Source organism: Lepisosteus platostomus, chromosome 5 (assembly GCF_059453375.1).
Source record: "Lepisosteus platostomus isolate fLepPlt1 chromosome 5, fLepPlt1.hap1, whole genome shotgun sequence".
NCBI lineage: Eukaryota > Metazoa > Chordata > Actinopteri > Semionotiformes > Lepisosteidae > Lepisosteus > Lepisosteus platostomus.
The window spans coordinates 6,512,039-6,536,921 of record NC_142615.1 but is presented as its reverse complement, the minus strand read 5'-3'; the positions used below and the strand labels follow the sequence as shown (position 1 = coordinate 6,536,921).

General features: G+C 43.8%; 5 non-coding genes across 5 annotated transcripts; 4 read left to right on the top strand and 1 right to left on the bottom strand.

The window, feature by feature from the left end:
• Positions 1-11,097: 11,097 nt before the first annotated feature.
• On the top strand, positions 11,098-11,171 carry trnan-auu (transfer RNA asparagine (anticodon AUU)). The gene has a single exon. It is a non-coding gene; the product is annotated as a tRNA-Asn (tRNA).
• A 6,133-nt stretch (positions 11,172-17,304) lies between these two features.
• Positions 17,305-17,377, bottom strand: trnaa-agc (transfer RNA alanine (anticodon AGC)). The gene has a single exon. It is a non-coding gene; the product is annotated as a tRNA-Ala (tRNA).
• Positions 17,378-18,663: 1,286 nt separating this feature from the next.
• trnap-agg (transfer RNA proline (anticodon AGG)) lies at positions 18,664-18,735 on the top strand. Its single transcript has one exon. It is a non-coding gene; the product is annotated as a tRNA-Pro (tRNA).
• A 2,117-nt stretch (positions 18,736-20,852) lies between these two features.
• On the top strand, positions 20,853-20,924 carry trnap-agg (transfer RNA proline (anticodon AGG)). Its single transcript has one exon. It is a non-coding gene; the product is annotated as a tRNA-Pro (tRNA).
• A 2,117-nt stretch (positions 20,925-23,041) lies between these two features.
• Positions 23,042-23,113, top strand: trnap-agg (transfer RNA proline (anticodon AGG)). Its single transcript has one exon. It is a non-coding gene; the product is annotated as a tRNA-Pro (tRNA).
• Positions 23,114-24,883: the final 1,770 nt, after the last annotated feature.

Here is a 24,883-nt window from a genome sequence, read left to right as displayed (position 1 = left end):
AGAGCGCGGATTGGACAGCAACAGCCTGCAACTGTTTCTTTGTGCCCGCAGGAGATCTGAATCCCCAGAGATTGGATGAGTATTCAACTTCAATGCATTACAGCTCGAGAATGCAATTGTTATCCCAACCAGTTGATATCAATTTAATTCCTAAGAGTTATGTACTTGTTTGAGTATCTAATGTAGAAGTTGTAACCAAGTTCACTTTACGAAACGGTCTTAATGAATGATATACTGAACGTATGTCCTCTTGATATGTGTAACTCTTTGTAACTGATTGAATATATATCTTTTGTATTCTGATAACCCTCTCGATAAGATATGTTAGGTTTCTATGCATATTCTATGTATTAATAAATGTATCCTCGTGTATTAGTACCTGTGTGTGCGCGTTGTTTGAGTTATGCCGCATGGTTGGATTCTAAAGCCATCAAAAGAATCAACTTTGTGATTTACTGCTACAATTAATAATTGTCTCAGTAAATGCCCAAACCCTACAGAACTGGTGCCTTCAGAGAGCCACTATGATTACATATTTGGCGTCCCTGAACCGGTTTTCCCTACACATTTATTTTAAAATGTATTTTAAAATTTGCATTTATTTAGAGCTTAGTAAAGATAACATTGCTAATATTGATGGAGTAGAAATGTAAGATGAATTGATAGCTTTTTTTGAGCTAAAAAAGTCCTACAACGCCTCCTGTAACAGATAAGGACTCATAGCAAGACAAGACATGCTATTGCATTGCGCATTTTGCAGATACGACCAGTTTCTGCTTCTGGTGAGTGCATTTTTTCCAAACTGAAATTAACAAGAACATTTTCAAGATGCACCATGTCCCTTAATCGTTCATCAGGACTACTATTAATATCAGGTGAAAGCAGTACAAAGCATAAATTTAACCTAAATATTAAGAGGCTATATCTGTCAGCTACTGCTGTAAGCCATGTTCAGCCAACGCTAGAAATATTACTGCTCTACTACAGTAGCTAAAGAAAGCAAGTCCAACTTAGAAACAGATCACAAGTCGAAGACATAAACCGACAAGGATGGGATTCGAACCCACGCGTACAAAGCACAATGGATTAGCAGTCCATCGCCTTAACCACTCAACCACCACATCATGAAAGCTGCTCCCCCCCCCTTGGGCATGATTTTGCTCGGCGACCAGGCTCATCGCATATCGACCTCAGATGTCTCAGAGCGGTGTGTCCAAGCGGCTGTATAAGAATAGGTAATAGGTTTATTCCATGCTAAAAAAAAGAAGAAAGAGAACACAACGTTTCGGCCGTGGAGCCTTCTTCAGGTGTGAGAGAGACAGGGCAGTAGGCAAAGGTAAAGTAGCGGGAGAACAAAGGTTTGAGGGTGGGTACCCACCTGTATAAGAATAGTGTTCTGCCGGTGCTCTGGTAAAGCTGGTTAAAACACCTATTTCATAAAGAGGAGATCCTGGATCCGAATTCCAGCGGTACCTTTTTTTCCTGTCTTGTTTTACAGAACATGTAATTTGGGACACTCAAAGAGGTCTTGATTTGGTTTAATGCGTTTATTCATTTCCTTTGGAGAACAACTTGTTTTTTTAAATCATATAGCTTGCGAAAGATGAAATGCGAGTGAATTTTTTTGTTCACCAAAAGTATGTAAATGAAAAAAATCAAGACGCACTTCTTCCTATAGTAAACATCATCACCGCAAAAATTTAATTGTTCCGCAAAACCTGAACTATTTTGATATTTGCAGTAGTAAACAATTGAGTACCAGAGTCAACATTACCGGGAATTTCCAATAATTTTCGATATTGGCAACTTGCGAGCAGTTAGTATTCACCCATGGAATTATATGTTCCAGTGGGTGGCGGGAAAAAATACCACTTATGCTCCCATTGCATCTTCAGCTAAAGTAATTTAAAATACAACGCAAAATTGTTTGAGAACTTGACAAGCAAAAACGACAGATCGCCGAAGTTGTATTTTAATATTTTCGTATATTTACTTTAATTTGAATATAAATGTTAACATAAATGCTGTTCAATATAATGTAATTTTGTTGTACTTTTAAAATATTTTAGCTGAGGATGCGAGGGGGGCTATTACACCTTGCCAAACATCTAAATAATTGTAAAAGAGGCTGGCATTTTAATAAAACGGGCGATCAAAAGAAAGCTACAAATAGTACGGTATTATGCTCAATATCCCTCAATATTGAAGGTCAAATGAAGGACTTGAAGAAACTCTCAAAGAATCAACGGCAATAGCAGAGGATGTTGATTTTGAACCAATGTTTTCACCTCAATTATCCAGCAGTCTTTGCTTGACAGACTTCCTCAAGATATTCGGTGTTCTATACAGAAAATCGAAAATTAAAGGGCTAATGTGCCAAGAGGGGTGGTCCGAGGCAAAGACTGTGTTAGAGGAAGACTGAGCTCCGCACGATAACACGTGTCTAATACTCGGCCCCTGAAAAGCATCATATTCGTTGAACTGCCTACCAGCTGTGACTCTTGCACGAATTTCGCGGTACATGTGTACGATCTTATAATTCAGGAATATCAATGGTCAGACGTTTATGGTGGGTTTGTGTTTTGTATTATTTAATGAATGGAAAAAAACATTTTCAAAACTACAGCTCGAATGGAATAATAAAAAAGTTTATTTGCCTATTTGTTGTAACAGCTGTGCCAAAAATATTCATCTACAGATGCAGCCATTCAAAGTGTGCGGTACAGACATGTACTGGAGGTAATTGGGTACAGCGTCACGCATCGTGACGCAAGATGACGCGGGGTACCGCGGTACGTGATTGGTTGACTGACAGGGGCACTAGTGGTCCGTTGGTCTGTTGTAGAAAGATTTACAGTAAACGTCTTTACTGTGTCCATTGTAGTATTTAATATTTATATGGAATTTTACCTCTGAAGGGAAATCTTAGTGCCTGAGCATAAAAAGAATAGGAGCATACTGCAACGCGTGTGAAGTCCATAAACTATATTAATTTTGGAACTTAAACATACAGTATATGGCTGGTCTCGGTACTTTAAAGAAAACATACACACCAGTATTCCATTTCTCCCCAAACATTTTAAGCATCGAAGACTTTAACTAACGTGATACCGGAGACAACAAGCATACTTTTAGAATTTGATTAAAAGGGAATATAATATGGAATCGCGTATCTCAAGAAATTAATAACGATATAATTATATTCATGTTGCAAAAAAACTGCAACGGACATAAAAACTCCCTTGCTTTTAACAGAGCGTTCCATAATTTCTAACTACGAAAATGATTTAAACTGCGACACTTATCATTCACCAAGAGCTCGAAATATCACAAGGATCCTCTAGAGCACAGCAAAGCCTGTATCAAAAGAATCACGTATCTCAAGAAATTAATAAGATATAATTATATTTGTGTACTGCGACAGGGCTGTGTAGGGCTGTTTCACCTCTGTCTTCATGTGACTCGATTCGAAAGCCATTTAGCAAAGAGGGGATGAGAAGAGTGACAAACTAGTATACGGTACAGTACTTCAGATCTTTTTTTCTGAACCGGGGAAAATCTGATCATGATTCTCTATAACAATAATAAAAAAACATTGTCACACCCGGACTGTTAAACCAACGCATTAGCACGTCGAAGCCCATTGAGGGAGGAGCCGGGCGCAATAACTGTTTTGTCGTCCCTTGATTTACTGATCTGCATTAATTACAGAAATAGAGTTCCTCCTCTTTGCAGAGGAACTGGTCCTGCTGTCGCCCACAGAACAGAGGCTGGAGCAGCACTGTCAGACCTGGGCACTGACAGTCAATCTGGACAAGACCAGAGTTATGGTTTTCCAGAAAAAAAGCCAGACCCCCATTAGTCTTCCTGAGATCGTCGGATTATGAACGAATAAAAGCATCTTATTAAAAACACGTTTGCTTTTGTCTGGGTATTTACTTTGTAATCTGTGGTTTACATCTACTGTATTATTTTGAGATGCCACTTTTAAAGGTGATATGTAAAATAAAGTTTTTTATTATTGTTATAGAGAAACATGATCAGATTTTCCCTGGCTCAGAAAAAAGACGATTAAAATCTGTAATCTTTCCAAGAAGTTTCTGCTTTGTGCTAAGACATTAACAAGTACAACCCCCCTCTCTGCGGGAGGGCTGGCTGTGATGAATTAAACCGGTTTCACAGGTATTTTCAAAGTAGGAAGTACAGTAGGACAGCACAAAAAAAACAGACATTGTGTGGTACAGCACGGAGCTCAGTCAATTCAAACAAGTTCAGTTTCAAAAGAACTGCAACGGACATAAAAACTCCCTTGCTTTTAACAGAGTGTTTCATAATGGCCAACTACAAAATTTATTTAAACTGCGACACTTATCATTCAACCAGAGCTCGACTATCACAAGGATCCTCTAGAGCACAGCAAAGACTGTATTAAAAGAATCGCGTATCTCAAGAAATTAATAAGATATAATTATATTTGTGTAATTCGCATAATTATATAATGCCAGCGAACTCTTGTTTTTATGTCCTACGCTGGGCAAACGTTCCAAGGTCAAATTCTTCCAGCACGGGGGTACCTTTAAAGCGGAGACGACGGCACCGAAATTTTTTGGCGCACCTTCTCTTTAAAGCCCTGGCCAAATATGAAGACAGTACGTACAGTTATAATTCAAACGGAATTAAAAACTACACATCCCAGTTACCATGGTGGTGCTTGTGATCATTGCGTTTAACCAACAAAACAGGGCGAAAAATCAGTCACATGACTTTGGGGCAGAGTTTCGAAAGCTTAACCTATCAGCAACAAAGCGAAATTTACACGATAGGCTACCTCAAACTGTCAGTTACACGACTGTGTATGTCGACATTATGAAAAAAATGTTTCAGGCATTGATGTGAAGGACAAGAGAGCTTTCACTGGCCGATTATCATAATTATCATTATAATCATTATTATTAATAATGATATTAATTTAAGGGTCTAAATATCTAAACATATGTATCTGTATAGCAGGTAGTATCACTGTATTCCACTTTCTTTGTAAACACGGAAAAACAGATTCACAACGCAAAGCTGCATCACTGTGTAAAAAAACCCGGTTTGTAATGAGCTGCTGAGCTAAGAATAGGAATGTTCCTGCTGGCAGAGGGGGTGGAAAGTGCCTGCGGTCATTTAATTAGTATTGCAATTCGCACTGATTCCCTTGCGAAGATATGGACTTAAGAATATTCGTGCCTGGTCAAAAAATGGCATTAAGCACTTAAAATTAATATGGTTAATAATAGTAAACTGTAACATGCTGTAACAAGATCGGCTAAACTGCGAAGAAAATGCTTTCAGAGAAAATGTTTCAGGTGTGAAGAACATAGATCTCCAATGCAATTTCAACCAAACCTGTTCCCACACACCCTGCCCCCACTACCATTAGAATATACACAAAGCACTCAAATCTTTCGAGCTAATGATCAGGTGACCCGAGAGAGAACGAGAGAAACACCAAGGGGTGCGGAACCAGGGAACTATTTACATGGAAAACGGGCGATCTCCCCAGACTGTCTGCCCATTTCACTGTTACCTGGATACCTCTTTATTTAACTCACTAACACTGATTTTTAGTTTAGAAGGATTCAAGTAGGGTTTTAGATGAAAGGCAGCGACCTTAATCTCTGACCAAGGTAAAAGTTTCATTTTTTCAAAGAAATGTTTGTTAAAAAATAAAGTCATAGTTCCATGGGATTCAATCACAGACCATGTGACATGGGAGTCAGGAAACTAACACACAGCGCCACCGGATTTAATAACGCTATAAAAACACTATAAAATAATGTGACTAGGCACAAAACAAGTTTACAGCACAGTACAATAATAAATGCTGACCATGACTTCAGAAGCATAAATTGCCTTGCACTCAATTTAAACACAAGCTGTCTTTAGCTGGTTCATACAGAAATGTAGAGATCCTGGCTCAGAACACACAGCTTCATTAGCGAATACATATGCAGGACAACTAGAGAAGACGTTTTACAGAGGATGGATTTTTAGAAACATCCCATCAGTGACATCACTGAAGTCAACTCCTAGGTACTGTAACTGTCGTGTGGATAGTTTCACAAGAATCAAACAAAGGTTTAAGCCTCGCTTGTTCTAGATAAAACTGCAAAAAAAAAACCGGGGTAAAGTTAGCTTGAAGTTCGAAAACGATTTTGGCACGCCTGTAGCGCTTTCACGAAATCTCTTAGAGTTACAAAAACACTTGCTTTGTGTATAAAATACATTGTGGATGCTTTCTCAGCCTTTACTTTTTCGTTTTTATGACATTTTTTTGACCAAGCACGAATATGCTTTTGTCCATATCTCCGCAATGGAAGCACAGAACGCCTTCAAACCAAAAGCATTTTAAAGACCACGACTTGTGGATATTTCCACAGCCTTTACATCAATCTATCGGTGAGCTAATTATCTTTTTTTAAACCTCCGGTTTTTCATCGATGCGTAATTACGCACGAACTGGAACCCGGGGGACCGCTGTGTGCACACGTTCACAAAGCGAGAAATACTGTTCAATACGGCATCATGCGAAACACCCGTATATGACCATAGGAAGCAGAACAGCGCGGTCTCCAATTACCCAGACTGTAAGCACGGGAATAAAGCTTTGTCTGATTTCTGAAACCCTTCCTTTACGCCCTGTTTTCATTCAGGTAAGGGTCAACTATATTGAAAATACTACTGACAGCAGGAAGATTAAAATATTCTTTACTCAGCATCTTATTAAAAACAGCTCCCATGATGTTCAAACCGATTTTTTACACAGAACACTGACACAGCTTTGCATTCTGAATCTCTTTTTCTCATGCTTTTATTTAATATGGCACAATGCACTGGGATAGGGGTATTCTGTTCACAAACCAATAGCATTTAAACCACAGCACCCACAATGCTGCAAGTGTTTTGCACACTAAGCAGGTCCTCTGACTTTTCCCAGCTTTATTTTGGGTTGTGGAACCTTTCTTTATATTTTTTAGGATTTTCTGAAGATAACACTACAGGTGGGATGGGTGGGTTGTCTTCATGGCTCAATAGCATTTCAAATACAGCACCCACACTGCTGAAACCAAGTGTTTTACACACCAGACAGGCCCCCGAACCTCATACAACCTTACTGTGGCTGTGGCCCCTGTCTTTATTTTGTAATGAGTTTCTGAAGATAACACTACAGGTAATACACTGGGACAGGTGGGTCGTCTTCATGGCTCAATAGCATTTCAAATACAGCACCCACTCTGCTGAAACCAAGTGTTTTACACACCAGACAGGCCCCCAAACCTCATACAACCTTACTGTAGCTGTGGCCCCTTTCTTTAATTTTTTATGATTTTCTGAAGATTACACTACAGGTAATACACTGGGACGGGTGGGTCGTCGTCATGGCTCAATAGCATTTCAAATACAGCACCCACTCTGCTGAAACCAAGTGTTTTACACACCAGACAGGCCCCCAAACCTCATACAACCTTACTGTAGCTGTGGCCCCTTTCTTTAATTTTTTATGATTTTCTGAAGATTACACTACAGGTAATACACTGGGACGGGTGGGTCGTCTTCATGGCTCAATAGCATTTCAAATACAGCACCCACTCTGCTGAAACCAAGTGTTTTACACACCAGACAGGCCCCCAAACCTCATACAACCTTACTGTAGCTGTGGCCCCTTTCTTTAATTTTTTATGATTTTCTGAAGATTACACTACAGGTAATACACTGGGACGGGTGGGTCGTCTTCATGGCTCAATAGCATTTCAAATACAGCACCCACTCTGCTGAAACCAAGTGTTTTACACACCAGACAGGCCCCCGGACCTCGTACAACCTTACTGTGGCTGTGGCCCCTTTCTTTAATTTTTTATGATTTTCTGAAGATTACACTACAGGTAATACACTGGGACAGGTGGGTCATCTTCATGGCTCAATAGCATTTCAAATACAACAGCCACACTGCTGAAACCAGGTGTTTTACACACCAGACAGCCCCCAGAACCTTATACAACCTTGCTGTGGTTGTGGCCCCTTTCTTTATTTTTTTAATAAGAATTTTAGTTTTTCAATATGGCACCATTAGACAGGCGGTACATGGTGATAGGAGGGTGCTATTCATGAGTCAATAGCTCTTCAAGCACAACAGCCACAGTGCTGCAACCAGGTGTTTTACACACCAGACAGCTCCCCTAACCTTATACAACCTCGCTTTGAGTTGTTTAACATTTCTTTCAAATCACTTGGGTTCATCAATCATTTGATCATTTTTCAGCGTGGAATAAACCTATTACTTGTTCCTTGGAGATTACCATCTGCTGATAAGATATGATCGCTATATTGACCATATACAATTTCTTGCATAAGGAATTCATATTTTGCATACACCGATCCCCCCGGAGTCCCAAGTGATTCAGGTTTTGGAAAGCTAAAGGACAATGAGCTTCACGATACCAGGGGGACAGTGGGTGGTCAAGTCTCCCCTAAACAATGGATCTTGTCAGATTATGATGTCAGTGCATTTAATAAATGTTGTTGAACTCTCTTTAGCCCAAATACAGAGGAGCCCAGACCCAGAATGTTACACATACTGACAGAGAGTGATCTCATTATGTGTGTTTGGATTTTAACAACTATTTTTATTGTTTGCTAGAACCAAAACAATCTATGTTAGACATTTTCATCTTCAGCCAAAAATACAAACCTGTGTACGTAGTGTGGTGCAGATTCTTGTCCCATCCTGCTCTTGGTCCAGGTTGGAGGGTTGCACCGATTCTGAATCTTGTAAGCTGGTATGGATGGGTTTGGGGGTGTTGATACCAGAGTGGTCCAGGAGGGGGATTCAGGTGTCTCGGGGGCATTCTTGTTTTTCTATGAGTTCAGGTTGATTCTGTTGGTTCTGTCATGAATCTCCCTCACGCAGGCAAGCGCTCCCGCATTCCCTCGAGCTCTCCCCATACCAAACGTGCACATGTCAATCAGTCCTCTACTTAAACCCTCATCTGTCCCCCGGTCATTGCTCACGATTGAGATTCTCTCCCGGAGCTTACCTACTAACTACGCCTTTGCCTTACTATGACTTCTCCCCTGGACCTCGACCCCGCTTTTCCGACAACTGCTTTAGCCACTCGATTTTGTACCTTCGCCTGTTTTACGCTTTCTCGGATCCTGACCCCAGCCTGTCTCTTCATTTACGCCTCTGCCTACCGACGCAACTTCTACGCCTTCCCGGACTCCGACCCCTGCCAGTCCCTCGACTACGCCTTCGCCTGTCGATTCTGTGCCTACGCCTGTACTACGCCTTCCCGGACTCGGGCCCCTGCCTGTTTACTCCGACTACGCCTGCGTCTCGCGCCAACCCTACCAAGGGCACCGCATTGGATCCCTATCCTCAGCAGTCAGCCCCTGCGTGACAGGTTCTGAGTGTCTTGGTTACATCCGTTTGTGTGTATAGATGAAAAAGCTATTGAAGAGCACCCCCACACCCCCCACCCGTCTCGGTGGAAGTTGCCATGTTCAAAAAATCCTAAAAAGATAATTAAAGTTGCACACAACAAAGCATGACTGTGAAAGGTCAGGAGGCCTGCCTAGTGAGCACAACACTTGATTACAGTCAAAAAAACAATTAAAAAATAAATAAATGTTCCACAACTCAAAGCGAGGTTGTATAAGGTTAGGGGAAATGTCTGGTGTAAAACACCTGGTTGCAGCACTGTGGCTGTTGTGCTTGAAGAGCTATTGACTCATGAATAGCACCCCCCAATCCCCATGTACCGCCTGTCTAATGGTGCCATATTGAAAAACTAAAATTCTTATTCAAAAAATAAAGAAAGGGGCCACAACCACAGAAAGGTTGTATAAGGTTCTGGGGGCTGTCTGGTGTGTAAAACACTTGGTTTCAGCAGTGTGGGTGCTGTATTTGAAATGCTATTGAGCCATGACGACGACCCACCTATCCCAGTGTATTACCTGTAGTGTTATCTTCAGAAAATCCTAAAAAATATAAAGAAAGGTTCCACAACCCAAAACAAAGCTGGGAAAAGTCAGAGGACCTGCTTAGTGTGCAAAACACTTGCAGCATTGTGGGTGCTGTGGTTTAAATGCTATTGGTTTGTGAACAGAATACCCCTATCCCAGTGCATTGTGCCATATTAAATAAAAGCATGAGAAAAAGAGATTCAGAATGCAAAGCTGTGTCAGTGTTCTGTGTAAAAAATCGGTTTGAACATCATGGGAGCTGTTTTTAATAAGCTGCTGAGTAAAGAATATTTTAATCTTCCTGCTGTCAGTAGTATTTTCAATATAGTTGACCCTTACCTGAATGAAAACAGGGCGTAAAGGAAGGGTTTCAGAAATCAAACAAAGCTTTATTCCCGTGCTTACAGTCTGGGTAATGGGAGACTGCGCTATTCTGCTTCCTATGGTCATATACGGGTTTTTCGCACGAAGCCGTATTGAACAGTATTTCTCGCGTTGTGAACGTGTGCACACAGCGGTCCCCCGGGTTCCAGTTCGTGCGTAATTACGCATCGATGAAAAACCGGAGGTTTAAAAAAAGATAATTAGCTCACTGATAGTTTGATGTAAAGAGTGTGGAAATATCCACAAGTCGTGGTCTTTAAAATGCATTTGGTTTGACGGCGTTCTGTGCTTCCATTGCGAAGATATGGACAAAAGAATATTCGTGCTTGGTCAAAAAAATGTCATAAAAACGAAAAAGTAAAGGCTGAGAAAGCATCCACAATGTATTTTATACACAAAACAAGCATTCTCGCAATTCTAAGAGGTTTCGTGAAAGCGCTACAGGCGTGCCAAAATCGTTTTCGAACTTCGAGCTAACTTTACCCCGGTATACAGAACGTACCATTTCGGGCAATCACAAAGGGCTTGATTTTGTTAAATGCATGTGTTCATTTCCTTTCAAAAACTTGTTTTTGATGAAATTCACACAGCTTGCGAAACATGAAATTCAGTTCTTGGTTATCAGTGCAGAAGAAATATTACCGGCTGGCAAAATAAACGGTAAGAGATTTTTTTTTTTGATTCGAGAAAAGACTCCACCAGTCAGTCTCTGTGGCGCAATCGGTTAGCGCGTTCGGCTATTAACTGAGAAGTTGGTGGTTCAAGTCCACCCAGGGATGGGTTTCTTCTGCGATGTAAACATTGTTTTCGCATAGGTCGATTGGATTTCTCAGCTAAACCATAGCCATTTTAATATTTGTAGGAAATGTGACTGTTCAACACTTGTCAAAAATGTCCAATAATGCCCAACATCGCAACTCCCCAGAAAACCATATTCACCCAAGAAAAATGATCGTCGAATCGTCATTTATACTCCCATCACATCTTCTGCTGAAATATTTTAAAAATACAATGCAGATTTGTTTGAGAAGTTGACAAGCATTGTTTTGTTAGCACTGTGCAGTTGGATTTTGATATTTGGACATATTTACCTTAATTTTAAACTGTAAATACTGTACAATCTATTGTAATTGTGTTGTAATATTAAAATATGTTAGCTGAGGATGCAAAGGGGTGAAAGGGAAAGGTCAGAGGGTATAGTAACAACAAAGTTAGGATTGGTGGAGGTGGTAGGGGTGTTGATGGTTTTTCTCTGTTGAGGATGATTGAGTTTTTTATCCTTCTCTGAAGTGAGAAACTGGAAGAGTGCAGTTGAGAGAACTGATGAGGTTAGTTATAAAAGGAAGTTGATGTGGAGCTGTTAGCCGTAAGAATTCCTTAATGTCTTTGATGTTGTCATCAAAGATAAACTGCAGTCAGCAAAGATAAAAAGAAAATTATCTTTGCATACTGCCCTGTCTTTCTAACACCTGAAGAAGGCTCCACGGCCAACACGTCGTGTTTCCTTTCTTCTCTTTTCAGCATGGAATAACCCTTTACTTGTTCCTTTGCAGCCTACGCATGCTGACGCAGCTACTCACCTGATATTTAACATTCCTATAATCACAACTATGAATGTCCACTGTGGGTATTTTTTCCATGATTATTTATTCTGTCATTGAAGCATATTTTATGTCATACCGAAGTGTCATAATCATCGAAAAAAATTGTTTTTCATTTAGAAAGTCAGAAAATGATAAATCACTATGAATTGCATTTAGCCTGTTCTGATCTAGATTTTCTATATACTTTAACATGCCATGTTCACAATGTCACAACTCAGAAATGCAACAGTGAAGTGTTGTAATTACCCATGTACATAGTGTCGGAACATTGAGATGTTTTGGTAATGAGGAAGGAGGGACATGCCATGTTCACAGGGTCATATTTGAAAAAATGGTACTGTAAAATTTCCTAAAGTTCAGGATTTTGATAGTCTGTTCCATTGTCTCTCACACCTCAGTGTCATAATTTTTAGATGTTTTTATAACCAGGGGGTAGGTTTATAGCAAGAAGCAGAAAGTGCCATCACCCGTTGCTCATCCTCGGTTAACCATATATTCTCATATGCCATGTTCTAAATGTCCCATTTATATTAAAAAGTTCTTGTAAAATGCAAGATTTTAAGACTTTTGATGATCAGAAGGTAAGGTCGTGGTAAATATGCAGAAAGTGCCTGTGAACTTATGTTTTGCCTTTGTCTTATTTACTTATTGTGTTTGTGTTATTGTGAGTTTTGAAAATTGGTTTACAATTTTCTGAAATGTGTTTCACACAAAAATTATATTTGGATAGTCACTTACATATTCCCCTTTACTGAGGATAAATACAGTAATCCATCCCGATTAGTACTTTTAAAAATTACTGTAAAGAGCCATCTACAGGTGAAAGGCGGCATAACATCACAGCAGCAGCATTTAGGGCAGAAGAAGAAGCTGGCGGATAAGAAGCCAGATTCAGCCTCGTTAATGCAATACCATTGGGTGAGGTGGAAAAATATTTCTTGCTCTGAATCCTAACATTTTTATAGGAGGTGTTCTAGTACTTCTTGCCTCAGATAAAATTACCAATACACTTAATTTCTACTCCATCAATATCAGCAGCGTTATCGGTACTGAGTCCTAAATGTACGTCCTGTCATCATATAAAATGTCAAAAGTTTTGACTGCATTCAACTGATCAAATTTCTCTTCGATGACAGTTATAATGTTATCCAAAATACATCCGAAACAAATTTGCACTGTTTTTTTTTATCCAGAAGAGCATCATCATGAGACTCAAAGCATACCTGTTTTTTCTTCTTTCCAGGAGGAAGGATTGTTCAGATGCAAACATTGGTCCAAAATCAATGTACTCTCCTATCGCTGTTGCTTCTTTAAATCCTTCATTTGAACGTCAATATTGAGGGTTGATATCGTACAAATTGTAGTTTTCTTTTAAAGCAAATTATATTAAAATATGAGCCTCTGTTATAGTTGTCTTGGAAGTTTCGGAAGGTATAATAGACCCCCTTGTGCCCTCAGCTAAAATATGATAAAATACAACAAAATGTATTTACATAGAACAGCATTTATGGTTACATGTATATTACAATTAAGATAAATATACAAAAGTATTAAAATACAAATGTACAGTCCTAGCATAATCATGCTGTCCAACTGTCTTTTTTGCTTGTCAAGTTCTCCAAGAAATCTGTGTCGTAATTTTAAATATTCTAACTAAGGATGCATCGAGAGAATTCTTCTGCTAGCCGTTCGAAGATCAAAGTCCTTGGCTGAATATGATGTCCTTGAATGTTGGTCATTATTGGCCATTCCCAGTGATATTGACTTACATACTTAATTGTTTAACAAAAACATTCACATTTCTTGCAAATATCAAGTGGGTTAAGGTTTTGCTAAGAAATCCGAATAAGTAGAGATGAGGTTTACATTGCAATAATGAGAAGTGCATTTCTGGGTGGGCTCAAACCACTAACCTTTCAATTAACAGAGACTCACGTGTGTCCCTTTTCTCCATTTGCAAGCTTAAAAAAAAGAAAATAATGCTTTTTTCTTACCAGCCTGCGATATACAAGGCAATATTTGTATTTCATCTTTCACAAGCTGTATGGATTTCATGAAAAGCAAGTTGTTCCAGAAAGAAAATGAAAACTTGCGTTAAACAAAATCAAGCTGTACGTAATCATCCATAGTGATACATTTTGTAAGACAAGACAGGAAGAAAAGCACTGCTGGGATTTGAACTCAGCATCTCCCGTTTAAGAGGAAAGCATGTTAACCAAATCAGCCAAAGTGCCGTCAGTGTATCAACACCATGTCTGAGTCAGTGATTGCAGCTGACTGTCACTGGAGGACAGTTCATCGTGAACAAGTCAGCCTGCATAATGAGGGGGAAGAGACTGACTTCTGTGATGCAGTATCGACAGATACTAACCTTCTGTCCAACTGTTCTCTGCTGCATTCTGGATTAGCAGGTAAATATTGGTTTCCATGCGTGTGTAGGGGTTTTGTGTATTTACTGGGACAATTATTAATTGTAGCAGTAAGTCACAAAATGATTCTTTAATGGCTATTAGAAAACCGACCTTGCGGGTTAACTCATTAACGCACACACACAGATACTAATACACTTATTAATACATAAAATGTGCATATAAACATAACAGATCTTAAGAGTGTGGGTTAGCAGAATACAAAAGGTATATATTAAATCATGAAGAGTTCCAAACCAAGAGGGACATACATTCAGTATATCATTCATTTAGACCGTTTCATAAATGAACTTGGTTATAACTTCTACATTAGATACTCAAAACAAGTACATAACTCTTAGGAATTAAATTGATATCAACTGGTTGGGATAACAATTGAATTCTCGAGAAGTAATGCAGTGAAGTAATAAGTGAATACTCATCCAATCTCTGGGGATTCAGATCTCCTGCTGACTCAAAGAAACAGTTGCAGGCTGTTGCTGTCCAATCCGCACTCTCTGGCTCGGTGCCAGTGCGGTGCCTGTTGCCTGTACTGTGCGGCTTGCGATGGTGCGCTGCAGATGCTCACTGACCGGCTAGTTAGTGTTGGCTTTAACTAGCAAAGTTTGCGCACAGGAGAAAAGATGACTGTGGGTCCCAGCAAGTCAGGAAGAAGACCGGTTCGTTCCTGATGAAGCGCTAGTTCTGAATAGTGATTCAGCTGTCCACAGTTCCGACCTGTTCACGAGGCCTGCTACTGGTGCTAACCTCAGGTGGATCCTCTGGTTACTCTCTGGCAACCTCCGCTCTTGACTCTTAGAACAAAAGAAAGTTCTGGCACTCGGACACACTGGCCGTTCCGTGGTTGTCCAGGCTGAGTCTCAGGATGGTCAGGAGGCGCTCTGCGAGAATGTCCTGCCCTTGGGAGCCTTCTGCTCCTGGGCCGTCCTGCCCTGGAATTCTCCTTTGAATTCCCTTTAGAAAAGTCCACAGAATTCTCCTGAATCTTACTACAGGCTCTCTGTGTTTCCTGTTTTTACCTGGAGGAACTTCAGCTCGTTGATTGGCTGAAAGTTCCATGGGCATGAGAGTCCCACGTGGGTTACACGGCCCTACCAGTCCCTGATTGGTTGATCAAGGTGAGATATGAGTCATTTACTCCTGACACCTAGGAATGCAGTCCAGATGTCCATCTGGCACTCCCTAGACAGATAGGCGCCAATGGATGACCATTGATCATGATAGCCAGGCTTAGCTAAGTGCATCCCCCTTTGGGAGCTGTCCCTTATCAAAGGAAACCTTAAATCAGCCTGCATGAATAGTTTCTCTGTAGCTGCACCACAGAGATGAACAGAGATGGGGCCTCATTTGGGAAGGCTCAGAACACTTAATTCTTTCTTATTAATAAGCATCGCTGCTACAACACATATGCAGTTTGAGCAAACATAAGACAATAACCAAGTACCACAAACTACCAGGCATCTAGTATCATTTGCAGTTTAGGTGGGGAGCTGCATCACCATGTGTAGGCTGCAAAGGAACAAGTAATAGGTCTATTCCATGCTTAAAAGAAAAGAAAGAAAACACAACATTTCAGCCGTGGAGCCCTCACACCTGAAGAAGCCTCCACGGCTGAAATGTTGTGTTTTCTTTCTTCTCTTTTCATCTAGTGTCATTAGCCTTTTAACAGTTCCTGTCAAAATAAAATAGAAATGGATAACATTCTAGAGAGAGTATGAAATACCAAGGTACAATTTAAAACATATCACTTCCACTACAACCACAATATTTTGGAGAGATCGTTGAACCTCACTGTTCTGACATGTCCGTTAGCCTCCGTCCTGCTTCAGCAATGAATGTGGCGGGGCACATTCTGAGGGAGATGAGGTCAATCAGGTGGCAGGAAAACCACACTATGCTTTTTTTTGAGATCCTGAAAAGGAAAGAAGGGCCATGTATATGTGTGCAGCTGGATATGTAATTGCAGGTGGCGTAGCAAATTCTGCTGAAGCCCCACTGCCTGGTGTGGACGGTAGCTGTGCATGTTGCAGCAGAATTGTGCATGTGAGATCAAGGGGGCATGTCATGTGTTTCAGCACTTCACTCCATTCAGTAGCACATGATTCCCCGAGTTCTTTGGAAGACCTGTGGACCGATCTTTCACGATGAAGAATTCCTTAAGAAGAATAGATCTCGGCCCACCATCCCAATGCCTCCGTCTCAAAACAGCAACCTCCCACTGCCCTTAGTCTAGAGGATGTGAGGATCCTGCCCCGTGTGAGGATCAAACTCAGGCCCTTCAGAAAACGAGACTGACGCACTACCAATTACGCCAACAAGCCCAGCTGCAGTACACACACCGGAAAGTTTGCCTCACATGGATTTCAGTCGCCCGTTCCCTAATCTTTAGACGCCCTCTGCTGAATGTTGCATTTGCCTTTTGATCTCACCGATACATTTTTGGTCTGTTTCTGTTGCGAGTCCGTCTTTTAGATCTCACCTAGCACAAGTCTCTGTGGCTGAAGTGGCCTCTCTGCTTCAGCATCGTGCCCTCACTCAGCCATTAAAAATGTCACTCGGACTTCTGACATGCTGACATGAAATGTCAAGAGAGAGGGGCGGAGTGACGCTTAAGCCAGAGAGAAGATGAAAAGGGGGCGTGGCTGCGAAACGCTTGACAGCTGCACGATGCTCTCCATGTAAGGCGGGACCACAGGCTAAAGGACACCTTTCGGCACATCAAGCTCTAAGCACACACCTGGAGGATGCGGGAATTGATCCTGCTATCTCCCACATGCAAAGCAAGCGCTGTACCATACAAGCCAACCCCCCTCGCTGGGACTTAGAAGTCGCAGAAGCTAAACAAGAGCACCGGGCTTCCGGAGATCCAAACTCAGACCTGGAGGATGCGGGCATCGATCCCGCTACCTCTTGCATGCTAAGCGAGCGCTCTACCAATTGAGCTAATCCCCCTCGCTACATGCGTCTCGGCATCATGTCTTACCGCCTCTGCCCCTCTTACCGGGCACCGCCCACTGCCCTTGGTCTGCAAGGCAGTCCTTTCAAGTGCGATGACGACGCTGAGACCTTCGTTGCCTATTGTACGAGCTGAACTTTTGTGCTCATCAATTCAACGCTCTTTCCATCAACTCATCTTGTCTTTTGACGCTTCGTGTTTTGCGCTCCTTTGACTATCGGCATATCGGGTGACTGCAAACACTGAAGTTCTTGCTTACGGAGTGTGGAACATTGTTTTCAAGTGATCGCTGTTCTGTCATGTTGACGCCGAGTGAATCTTTCTTTGGCAACATGGGCAGGCTGACAGCAGTGCGAGCGAAAGTAATGGCAAATTTCTTGACTTATTTCTGAATGTGAATGTTCTTTAGAAAAGGGATGCGGCCTTGCTTCTCGCCCGTGTAAAGGTCACGCATTCCAGACGTGGTTATGAGCGAACAGTTGCCGCAAGTGTTTGAAAAGAGCAAGAGAGGAAGCAGCCCTGCCCCGTGTGAGGATCAAACTCAGGCCCTTCAGATGACGAGACTGACGCACTACCAATTACGCCAACAAGCCCAGCTGCAGTACACACACCGGAAAGTTTGCCTCACATGGATTTCAGTCGCCCGTTCCCTAATCTTTAGACGCCCTCTGCTGAATGTTGCATTTGCCTTTTGATCTCACCGATACATTTTTGGTCTGTTTCTGTTGCGAGTCCGTCTTTCAGATCTCACCTAGCACAAGTCTCTGTGGCTGAAGTGGCCTCTCTGCTTCAGCATCGTGCCCTCACTCAGCCATTAAAAATGTCACTCGGACTTCTGACATGCTGACATGAAATGTCAAGAGAGAGGGGCGGAGTGACGCTTAAGCCAGAGAGAAGATGAAAAGGGGGCGTGGCTGCGAAACGCTTGACAGCTGCACGATGCTCTCCATGTAAGGCGGGACCACAGGCTAAAGGACACCTTTCGGCACATCAAGCTCTAAGCACACACCTGGAGGATGCGGGAATTGATCCTGCTATCTCCCACATGCAAAGCAAGCGCTGTACCATACAAGCCAACCCCCCTCGCTGGGACTTATGCCTCGGCGTCACCTAGTGCCGCTTGTTCCCCTCTTACCGGGCACAGTTCACTGCCCTTCGTCTGCAAGGCAGTCGTGTAATTGCAGCTTTCTTGACTTATTGATGAAGGTCTGACTGGACGAGCGAATGGCGCCTCTCCCCATCCTCAAGCTCACTGACAGATTGAAATGGAAAGTGCTGCTGTGGCTTGTTGGTCTAGTGGTATGATTCTCGCTTAGGGTGCGAGAGGTCCCGGGTTCAACTCCCGGACGAGTCCTCGTGTGCTCTTTTCCTCCTCTTCCACAAGACAGGGAACTGATATCCACATCACTTCGCAGCGTCTGCTTATGGCAAACGATGGAATGTGACTAATGACTGAACGAGCCTGGTGAATTCTCATCACGTGGCACAATGAGAGCGTGCAGTCAGCTGTCCAAGGCGGCAACCTCATTGCTCGTTCAAAAGAACACGTACTGAAAACTCATCACCACTGTGTCGTAGATGAGCACCGCGATCACTTGTTGTCATGCGTCCTTACTTGGGAAATGCAGAAGCAAAAACTGCCCTCTCTCAGCCACCGAAACGTGTGCGGCTCGCCTTGCGCTCTCTGCGCCTCACATATTTGTCGAGCTGTCTGCTCTTCTTTCTGTTGAAGTAATCAAGTTACGGGGCGTCCTGCAGCCTATGATGTTCTCACTGAGAGCTTTCAAGATTTGAAGGAAAACTACGAGCTTGATGGCTCAAGTCGAACGAATGTGATTGTTAAGCAATCGATGATCAAAAGCACGTCTTCTAACAATTCGTGAGAGTATTATCAGCACTGTTTTCACTCGGATATACTTTTCACTTGCAAACCTGACAAATTGGACGAGAAAATGCCGGAGACGCACTCAGTGCAGACTGAGGTTGGGAAAGAGGTGTGGCCCTTCAACGCTTGACAACTGAAGGACATTCTCTCCGCAACGGAGGAGCACCTGTCAGAAGTCGCAGAAGCTAAACAAGAGCACCGGGCTTCCGGAGATCCAAACTCAGACCTGGAGGATGCGGGCATCGATCCCGCTACCTCTTGCATGCTAAGCGAGCGCTCTACCATTTGAGCTAATCCCCCTCGCTTCATGCGTCTCGGCATCATGTCTTACCGCCTCTGCCCCTCTTACCGGGCACCGCCCACTGCCCTTGGTCTGCAAGGCAGTCCTTTCAAGTGTGATGACGACGCTGAGACCTTCGTTGCCTATTGTACGAGCTGAACTTTTGTGCTCATCAATTCAACGCTCTTTCCATCAACTCATCTTGTCTTTTGACGCTTCGTGTTTTGCGCTCCTTTGACTATCGGCATATCGGGTGACTGCAAACACTGAAGTTCTTGCTTACGGAGTGTGGAACATTGTTTTCAAGTGATCGCTGTTCTGTCATGTTGACGCCGAGTGAATCTTTCTTTGGCAACATGGGCAGGCTGACAGCAGTGCGAGCGAAAGTAATGGCAAATTTCTTGACTTATTTCTGAATGTGAATGTTCTTTAGAAAAGGGATGCGGCCTTGCTTCTCGCCCGTGTAAAGGTCACGCATTCCAGACGTGGTTATGAGCGAACAGTTGCCGCAAGTGTTTGAAAAGAGCAAGAGAGGAAGCAGCCCTGCCCCGTGTGAGGATCAAACTCAGGCCCTTCAGATGACGAGACTGACGCACTACCAATTACGCCAACAAGCCCAGCTGCAGTACACACACCGGAAAGTTTGCCTCACATGGATTTCAGTCGCCCGTTCCCTAATCTTTAGACGCCCTCTGCTGAATGTTGCATTTGCCTTTTGATCTCACCGATACATTTTTGGTCTGTTTCTGTTGCGAGTCCGTCTTTCAGATCTCACCTAGCACAAGTCTCTGTGGCTGAAGTGGCCTCTCTGCTTCAGCATCGTGCCCTCACTCAGCCATTAAAAATGTCACTCGGACTTCTGACATGCTGACATGAAATGTCAAGAGAGAGGGGCGGAGTGACGCTTAAGCCAGAGAGAAGATGAAAAGGGGGCGTGGCTGCGAAACGCTTGACAGCTGCACGATGCTCTCCATGTAAGGCGGGACCACAGGCTAAAGGACACCTTTCGGCACATCAAGCTCTAAGCACACACCTGGAGGATGCGGGAATTGATCCTGCTATCTCCCACATGCAAAGCAAGCGCTGTACCATACAAGCCAACCCCCCTCGCTGGGACTTATGCCTCGGCGTCACCTAGTGCCGCTTGTTCCCCTCTTACCGGGCACAGTTCACTGCCCTTCGTCTGCAAGGCAGTCGTGTAATTGCAGCTTTCTTGACTTATTGATGAAGGTCTGACTGGACGAGCGAATGGCGCCTCTCCCCATCCTCAAGCTCACTGACAGATTGAAATGGAAAGTGCTGCTGTGGCTTGTTGGTCTAGTGGTATGATTCTCGCTTAGGGTGCGAGAGGTCCCGGGTTCAACTCCCGGACGAGCCCTCGTGTGCTCTTTTCCTCCTCTTCCACAAGACTGGGAACTGATATCCACATCACTTCGCAGCGTCTGCTTATGGCAAACGATGGAATGTGACTAATGACTGAACGAGCCTGGTGAATTCTCATCACGTGGCACAATGAGAGCGTGCAGTCAGCTGTCCAAGGCGGCAACCTCATTGCTCGTTCAAAAGAACACGTACTGAAAACTCATCACCACTGTGTCGTAGATGAGCACCGCGATCACTTGTTGTCATGCGTCCTTACTTGGGAAATGCAGAAGCAAAAACTGCCCTCTCTCAGCCACCGAAACGTGTGCGGCTCGCCTTGCGCTCTCTGCGCCTCACATATTTGTCGAGCTGTCTGCTCTTCTTTCTGTTGAAGTAATCAAGTTACGGGGCGTCCTGCAGCCTATGATGTTCTCACTGAGAGCTTTCAAGATTTGAAGGAAAACTACGAGCTTGATGGCTCAAGTCGAACGAATGTGATTGTTAAGCAATCGATGATCAAAAGCACGTCTTCTAACAATTCGTGAGAGTATTATCAGCACTGTTTTCACTCGGATATACTTTTCACTTGCAAACCTGACAAATTGGACGAGAAAATGCCGGAGACGCACTCAGTGCAGACTGAGGTTGGGAAAGAGGTGTGGCCCTTCAACGCTTGACAACTGAAGGACATTCTCTCCGCAACGGAGGAGCACCTGTCAGAAGTCGCAGAAGCTAAACAAGAGCACCGGGCTTCCGGAGATCCAAACTCAGACCTGGAGGATGCGGGCATCGATCCCGCTACCTCTTGCATGCTAAGCGAGCGCTCTACCATTTGAGCTAATCCCCCTCGCTTCATGCGTCTCGGCATCATGTCTTACCGCCTCTGCCCCTCTTACCGGGCACCGCCCACTGCCCTTGGTCTGCAAGGCAGTCCTTTCAAGTGTGATGACGACGCTGAGACCTTCGTTGCCTATTGTACGAGCTGAACTTTTGTGCTCATCAATTCAACGCTCTTTCCATCAACTCATCTTGTCTTTTGACGCTTCGTGTTTTGCGCTCCTTTGACTATCGGCATATCGGGTGACTGCAAACACTGAAGTTCTTGCTTACAGAGTGTGGAACATTGTTTTCAAGTGATCGCTGTTCTGTCATGTTGACGCCGAGTGAATCTTTCTTTGGCAACATGGGCAGGCTGACAGCAGTGCGAGCGAAAGTAATGGCAAATTTCTTGACTTATTTCTGAATGTGAATGTTCTTTAGAAAAGGGATGCGGCGTTGCTTCTCGCCCGTGTAAAGGTCACGCATTCCAGACGTGGTTATGAGCGAACAGTTGCCGCAAGTGTTTGAAAAGAGCAAGAGAGGAAGCAGCCCTGCCCCGTGTGAGGATCAAACTCAGGCCCTTCAGATGACGAGACTGACGCACTACCAATTACGCCAACAAGCCCAGCTGCAGTACACACACCGGAAAGTTTGCCTCACATGGATTTCAGTCGCCCGTTCCCTAATCTTTAGACGCCCTCTGCTGAATGTTGCATTTGCCTTTTGATCTCACCGATACATTTTTGGTCTGTTTCTGTTGCGAGTCCGTCTTTCAGATCTCACCTAGCACAAGTCTCTGTGGCTGAAGTGGCCTCTCTGCTTCAGCATCGTGCCCTCACTCAGCCATTAAAAATGTCACTCGGACTTCTGACATGCTGACATGAAATGTCAAGAGAGAGGGGCGGAGTGACGCTTAAGCCAGAGAGAAGATGAAAAGGGGGCGTGGCTGCGAAACGCTTGACAGCTGCACGATGCTCTCCATGTAAGGCGGGACCACAGGCTAAAGGACACCTTTCGGCACATCAAGCTCTAAGCACACACCTGGAGGATGCGGGAATTGATCCTGCTATCTCCCACATGCAAATCAGGCGCTGTACCATACAAGCCAACCCCCCTCGCTGGGACTTATGCCTCGGCGTCACCTAGTGCCGCTTGTTCCCCTCTTACCGGGCACAGTTCACTGCCCTTCGTCTGCAAGGCAGTCGTGTAATTGCAGCTTTCTTGACTTATTGATGAAGGTCTGACTGGACGAGCGAATGGCGCCTCTCCCCATCCTCAAGCTCGCTGACAGATTGAAATGGAAAGTGCTGCTGTGGCTCGTTGGTCTAGTGGTATGATTCTCGCTTAGGGTGCGAGAGGTCCCGGGTTCAACTCCCGGACGAGCCCTCGTGTGCTCTTTTCCTCCTCTTCCACAAGACTGGGAACTGATATCCACATCACTTCGCAGCGTCTGCTTATGGCAAACGATGGAATGTGACTAATGACTGAACGAGCCTGGTGAATTCTCATCACGTGGCACAATGAGAGCCTGCAGTCAGCTGTCCAAGGCGGCAACCTCATTGCTCGTTCAAAAGAACACGTACTGAAAACTCATCACCACTGTGTCGTAGATGAGCACCGCGATCGCTTGTTGTCATGCGTCCTTACTTGGGAAATGCAGAAGCAAAAACTGCCCTCTCTCAGCCACCGAAACGTGTGCGGCTCGCTTTGCGCTCTCTGCGCCTCACATATTTGTCGAGCTGTCTGCTCTTCTTTCTGTTGAAGTAATCAAGTTACGGGGCGTCCTGCAGCCTATGATGTTCTCACTGAGAGCTTTCAAGATTTGAAGGAAAACTACGAGCTTGATGGCTCAAGTCGAACGAATGTGATTGTTAAGCAATCGATGATCAAAAGCACGTCTTCTAACAATTCGTGAGAGTATTATCAGCACTGTTTTCACTCGGATATACTTTTCACTTGCTAAGCTGACAAATTGGACGAGAAAATGCCGGAGACGCACTCAGTGCAGACTGAGGTTGGGAAGGAGGTGTGGCCCTTCAACGCTTGACAACTGAAGGACATTCTCTCCGCAACGGAGGAGCACCTGTCAGAAGTCGCAGAAGCTAAACAAGAGCACCGGGCTTCCGGAGATCCAAACTCAGACCTGGAGGATGCAGGCATCGATCCCGCTACCTCTTGCATGCTAAGCGAGCACTCTACCATTTGAGCTAATCCCCCTCGCTTCATCCGTCTCGGCATCATGTCTTACCGCCTCTACCCCTCTTACCGGGCACCGCCCACTGCCCTTGGTCTGCAAGGCAGTCCTTTCAAATGCGATGACGACGCTGAGACCTTCGTTGCCTATTGTACGAAATGAACTTTTGTGCTCATCAATTCAACGCTCTTTCCATCCACTCATCTTGTCTTTTGACGCTTCGTGTTTTGCGCTCCTTTGACTATCGGCATATCGGGTGACTGCAAACACTGAAGTTCTTGCTTACGGAGTGTGGAACATTGCTTTCAAGTGATCGCTGTTCTGTCATGTTGACGCCGAGTGAATCTTTCTTTGGCAACATGGGCAGGCTGACAGCAGTGCGAGCGAAAGTAATGGCAAATTTCTTGACTTATTTCTGAATGTGAATGTTCTTTAGAAAAGGGATGCGGCGTTGCTTCTCGCCCGTGTAAAGGTCACGCATTCCAGACGTGGTTATGAGCGAACAGTTGCCGCAAGTGTTTGAAAAGAGCAAGAGAGGAAGCAGCCCTGCCCCGTGTGAGGATCAAACTCAGGCCCTTCAGATGACGAGACTGACGCACTACCAATTACGCCAACAAGCCCAGCTGCAGTACACACACCGGAAAGTTTGCCTCACATGGATTTCAGTCGCCCGTTCCCTAATCTTTAGACGCCCTCTGCTGAATGTTGCATTTGCCTTTTGATCTCACCGATACATTTTTGGTCTGTTTCTGTTGCGAGTCCGTCTTTCAGATCTCACCTAGCACAAGTCTCTGTGGCTGAAGTGGCCTCTCTGCTTCAGCATCGTGCCCTCACTCAGCCATTAAAAATGTCACTCGGACTTCTGACATGCTGACATGAAATGTCAAGAGAGAGGGGCGGAGTGACGCTTAAGCCAGAGAGAAGATGAAAAGGGGGCGTGGCTGCGAAACGCTTGACAGCTG